Source organism: Pinus tabuliformis, chromosome 7, assembly GCF_031772625.1.
Source record: "Pinus tabuliformis cultivar Carrire ecotype Pingquan chromosome 7, CPIR1, whole genome shotgun sequence".
NCBI classification, from domain to species: Eukaryota; Viridiplantae; Streptophyta; class Pinopsida; order Pinales; family Pinaceae; genus Pinus; species Pinus tabuliformis.
In genome coordinates this window covers 476024102-476030616 of record NC_142293.1, presented here as the reverse complement: position 1 = coordinate 476030616, position 6515 = coordinate 476024102, and positions in this window count along the sequence as shown.

The following is a 6515-nucleotide window of genomic DNA, read 5'->3' as shown; positions in this document are numbered from 1 at the left end:
CAAATGATTTAATTATGTCTCTAATGGTTCTCCACTCTCCCACCGTGGAGTCCCCACAAAGTAACAGATCATCTACGAACATTAAATGAGAGATGGAAACATTTTTTGTTACTCTGATCCCTTTAATAATTACATTATCCTTTGACACCCTGATTTTTCTACTGAAACAATCAATAACTAAGAGAAAGAGCAATGGAGACATGGCACAACCCAGTCTAATTACTCTATATGCATTAAAAAATTGTGAAGGCAAGCCATTAATAATGCAAAATTTGTAGTTTTGCAACATGCAAAAATCCATTTAATGTTAAATAGATACATACCAATTTTAATAGCACCAAGAAGAGGAATTCCTATCCATTGCAATCATATGTCTTTCTCAAGTCTACCTTTAGAAGGAAAGCTCTTTGTTTTCATGATTTAATAGAGTGCATCATCTTCCTTATGATTCCTTGTTCCAATCTGTCATTATCCTTTGATGTGAACGTGTTTGGAACTTCTTCAATGAAATTCATTTGTGACTAGAAATATGTCTCTTGTGCTGAGAATTGGTGTTTGAAATGTGTGACTGCTGCTTTTTCAATAGATATTTGTGAACTGAATATGTTTTCTACCTCATCTCTTATCCTCCTTATGGAATTGAACTGTTTCCTGACATTGAAATGTGCGTGGAAATATCTGGTATTTTTATCTCCAGGTATTTCTATCTCTAGCTTTTATCCATGTCACCTCCTCTTCATGCAGATGTATTCTTCCCATGAACTGAGTATGTTCCTTCTCTCACCCTCCAATTCAATGATCTTGTGCCGATATTCCTCTGAGAAGAATAATGGGTCATGAGGGTCATTGAAATAACATAGGAAAATGTCAATATCCCTAAGACCTTTAGTTTCATCCTCCTTCATCCCCATAATCCTTTCCTGAGCAACCCTTTTCAGTTCTCTAAGCTTTCAGCATATGGATGTCATGTGATTCTATGGAGGAGGAAGCAATGAACGAGACCAAACATTTCATACCAAATCCCCAAATTCATCCATTTTAAGCCATTTCGGGTTGAATTTAAAGGGTTATGATCTCTTATGTTCCCCTTCATCCCATGCCAGCATAATGGGCAAGTCATAAAAAATAAATGTTGGAATAGTATAAGATCTTATATCTATCAGATGATTAACCATAGTTTGATTAACCAAAAACTTGTCCATTCTTTTTGAGATATCCTCCTCACTAGTTCTTCTATTCCTCCAAGTGGGGCCAAGAGGATCTAGTGTCACATCCAAAAGGGAAAAGTCCTCCATCAAACCTCTGAAATAAGTATCCATACTATCAATTCTAGAATTTTGTCCCCAAATCTCTTCCTTCCCCTTCGAAAAATTAAGACCCCCCGCGATGATCATGGAACTTAATCGAAGGATTCTAGATTGTGCAACCTAGTCCCAAGATAGTTTACGCCCCACATATGGAGCATATGAATTAACAATTCGGACCCTTTGACAGTTTCCCATCATGTGTCTGATCATGATAATCCATGCACACGATAGAAGTGCCTACAACTCAATAATTTTTGGATCCCACATAATCCCCAGACCACCAGATAATCCAATAGAATTAGTTGCAACTACATTCCATGAAGGGCACATAAAGAACATTTCATTATCTCTGCAAACCATCATTTCTTGGAAAATGATTAGAGACGGTTTATGAACTTGAATAATACCTCTAAGGGAGCTTAATTTGGGTGTCGCTCCCAAACCCCAAATGTTAATGGAAATAATAATCATGGAGGAACCACATGCACAGTTACATCCCCTCTAAGGACTTAGACTCCATCAAAATCAGAAATAGAGACATTACCAACAGTAAATTCAGAATCAATATCAAACCAGTTATTGGAAGATCCAGCCTCATCATCATAACCCAATTCGATCTTGTTACAAGCTAAAACCCTTTTATATTTAGGGGGTTTATTCTTCCTATGTGTGACCTTTTTATATGATTGACCTCCATAATCGAGAGGATTATGGAAAAAGGATATTTTAATAGAAAGGGGATCCCAATTCTCATATGAGGACAAAATAAACTCCAATTCCTTGTCAGGGGAAAATGTATCAGGGCACGAGACCATATTGAAAGGCCGGAATGGCAACCCAACTACACAGGATGACTTATTGGAAAGAGGGGAGGACTGAGCTACAGGCTGAGTTTGAGGGACAAGAGCCTCAGGGTCGAAGTCATTCATGTAGTCCGTAGAGGGATGGGGATAATGTGATGGCTAATCAAATGATACAAGATTGACCATTAACAAAGGCCAAAATGGCATCACCACTTCAAGGGACAACTTGTCAAAAATATTGGCGGACTGAGCTGCAAGATGAGATAGGGGGTTGAATGCCTCACATCCATAGTCAATCAGGAAACCCGAAGAGGGTAGTAGAACATTAGATGGATTCAGGACTGTTAAATCATACATACACCCCACAAGCGTAACATAGTTAGATAACCCAGATTTACAATTATCTTACATCATATGGTTCAGACAAGGAATTGAATTACCTGTGAGATTCAGAATATCGAACACCATATGAATAGAAATATCTCTCTCTGAATGGGCTAGCCTTCAATCTATAAGCTTGGTTTGAAAAGGTTACCTTAGGACTTCCTCTTTCACAACCAAGAGGATATTTCTGAGTGATAACACTAGCTTTAATATTCTTTGTATAATCATGCAACTCAAACAACTTCTTAATTCCAAGCAGCCATGCCTCTGCATCTTCTGGTTTCTTTAACTCTCCATTGAATGTAGGATATTTGACTTTCTTGAACTCATCCGACAAGTATCCCCTCTTACTCCTCATGTAAGGATGATAGTGATGATGACCATGATACCTACATTTTAGGGTTTATATGAAACCTAAATTTTGCTAAAATGAAAATTTAAAAAGAGGAGGAACTAATATGTACAATACCATGCACACTACATTAGGATAACATTTAATTAAAAAAATGTTAATGCACTAAATGAAATAGCTACATTGATTCAATTTATACAATGTGTAGTGTAATAAGTTTTAAAATGATTGTTTTGCAATATGCACTAAACATATCATTCCTCTAGTGTGATCTATATAGACCATTGCATCAAGGTACCATTAAATTATTTTAATTAAAAATGGCTTTTGAAGTGTATTAAACATAGCTATACATTTGTGCATAACACCAACATATGTAACAAGGCACATTAAGATATTTTATAAAGGAAAACGTGTTAGCAATGTTCCCCATACCTATCAATGTGCTAATGCATTCCAATATGAGGCACATTGGAGTAGGGTAAAAGAAAAACACCAACCAAATTATTATTTCAATTTTCCTTTAGTACTTGACACATGTTCAAGCTTCAATGCTCTCTGAAAATGTAATAAGGAAGGAGAAATCATAACATGATGTTAATAGATCCACAATGTCCATTTATTACAAGTTTAGTTTTTTATTTTTTAAGAGGTTCAGATACTTTGCATTCAATCTTGTTAATATCACTGTATATCCCATGATCCGAAGCAATGGTAAAATATGTAAAATGAAATGTATACTTTATCTTTAGATTCAATAATATATATTAGATTATGTAAACCATAACATAAACCATATTAATTAATCTACTTTTGAGTTTTTATTGACGACATTCAATAGTTTTGTTGTGTTAGTCATGTTATATGTCCCATAAGATCTCTTTAGTCATATCTCATATATACAAATGCTATGGCATGTCACCTCATTATTTTGAGTGTTTCATGCAATTTCAAACTAAGATTCAAGATTTAATAAGTCATTTGTGTATTATGTTCATTTTGTTTTTTCCTTATGTTATATATGTGAAAATTTTTAACATAATTATGTTATTGAAGGGTAATTTTTTAATTAAATCTTTATTGTTGAAAGGTTAATTTATTATGATAACATCAATCTCTAAGGGAACAAATTAAACATAACATTTCAAAGGGAAAAATTTTAAACATATCATTTTTTGACAGTGAATACACTGACTTAAAACGTCAAAAAAAAATTATATGAAGAGTAAAGAGAAATCCAAATTCCAACCTTGGTGCGGGCAGAAAATTGTCCACCATTAAAATGTCTTGTACAAGAATTCTCCTATGTGCTTTATGAGAATCTCCCAAGTAGGTCTAGAATTTCAATTCAAATTTATCCTACGTCTAACGTGTTTTCTTGTCGTTTGAAGTTTTAGATTCATGCACGTGAACAGAAACGAGAAATAGAGGTTACAATTAAACAAGCAGGCTATTTTTTTTTCCTGGTAAATCACTTCTTAGAATTTCTATGATTACAAATTGTCTAATAGATTTAGTGACAAGAAAATAGATGCTACACCTAAAGAGATTGGGTGATAAGAATGTTATAACTACAATTAAACATATTGTCTGAATTAGTTTAGAATTTAAATTTAAATCACTTATTAAAATTTAAAATAATTTATCTAAATAATTCATTAGAATTTAAATATTAATGGAAGGGCATGGCATGCCCATTGAATAGGCTCAGGTTGAATGAGTTGTCTGACTTTTTGGAAAATTTTCCAGCGGATTTTTCTGGTCTAATTCCTCTAAAATTCTGCAGAAATTCATTGAGATCATATGTTTGATGGATAATCCTGCACAATAGAAGTGCCAATTTTTTTTTTCAAAGTGCTGAATCCATATACTCCGTTGTTAAATAATCACAGACTGCAAGCTTCGTGCATGCTGACTAGATAAATAAAAAATCGCCATGTGTTATAGTCACAGCCCACTCATAGGGTTTAAAAGGATTGGACGTCCCGATGTTCCACACTAAAACTGTATAAATCCACATGGCATTCACATGGATATGGCCCAAGCAAGCAAGATACCCAATAATGATGGAAGAGGATGAAAGCACCACTGTATTGGGCCCAGCAATCAAGATGCCCGATAATAACGGAAGAGGATGAAAGCACAACTGTAGTGGGCCCAACAATCAAGATGCCCGAAAATGACAGAACTGTAGTGGCACCTGCAATCAAGATGCCCGAGAATGGGAAAGTCATATTTCCTATGCTATAGGGTATTGAATGCTTTGACAGTGATCGTCATGGCAACCAATAAATCTTATGCTAATGGGTAATAATGTCTTTAAGATAGTATCTGATAGTATTGAATGCCATGCTGACCATTCCCACCATACATAAAACCATGCTATGCATTCTGAGACGCACCTGAGATGCGACGAGCTGAGCATGCATGTTACTCCGTGTTTTCTGATGGTTCCATTTTTCTAAGCAGGAAGAACCTGTAAATACGAACGATAGACGAATTTGAATTTATATTTACCACTGGAAATTTGAAATTTGAAATTATATTTACAGCTCAACCAATGTTTTCTTGCAGCTGCTAGTTATTTGTTGCCTTTCTGCATTAGAAATTTGAAATTATATTTACCTCTCAACCAATATTTTCTTGCAGCTGCTAGTTATTTGTTTCCTTCATCAGGTCGAGCCGCGAGACGTCGACGGGAAAATGTTCGAGGAATTCGTTCCAGTTGATGTCCAGCGATTGAAGTTTGCTGAGATTGAAAATGGCGGGCTGGAACTGGCCAGAAAAAAGATTGGTGCTTAGATTCAGAGTCCTGAGGTCGGATAACAATTGAAATTGAGCTGAAATTACTCTGTTGAGTTCCTTGTTGGAGAGATTAGGCGAGATTGGTTCTTCATAAAAGCAATGGATGTCAGTGCTGCTACTGCCATGGCCAAAGTTAGCGGGTCTATCCACGGAGCAAAAGGTCTATGTGGGTTATTGCCTATGCAAACAAACTTCGGAAGATCAGTTCATGAGACGTCACAAGCTAATTCCCAAATTCAGTACAAGATCATCTTAAAAAGAACTACTGTTAAAGTCGCGAGATCTAGTGACAACCAATTTGGCTTAGGTACTTTGATCAGATCATCTGGAACTTTCCACTTTTCATAAATAAATATCTAACTAAGCATTACTTCTATGTCTAGCCATTAATGGGTATGAAATCCAGATTATAGTTTAATGTTTATTTTCAAAAACACTTCCATTGCAGGTGATTGAAGTAGAGTGGACGAGGAGAAAACAGATTCAGGAGTTGACACTGTAAGAAACAAATAACTTGCCTCCACAGCACTGGATGAAGTGGGAGGAGTGGTCCGTTACTTATGCTTCAGATGTTTGTAAATTTCTATTATGGTTGCAGAACATGTTGATTAACACCAAACCCATCTTTGCCATCATTGCTTTGGCTTTGATATTGAGCCTCCTTGTATTTTTGTTGCTTCTCCTCTTTCTAGTCCTTCGAGTATCAGCTCCTCTAATTGCATTGGCTATGGAGTTCATGACCAAATTATTGCATGTGTAACGCTGGTAAACAAACACGTATATACATCATTCATATGTTTTGTGAACACCTGCTATTGGTATTGATCTAAATCAGTCGACCACAATGGTTTTGTCTTTGAGAAA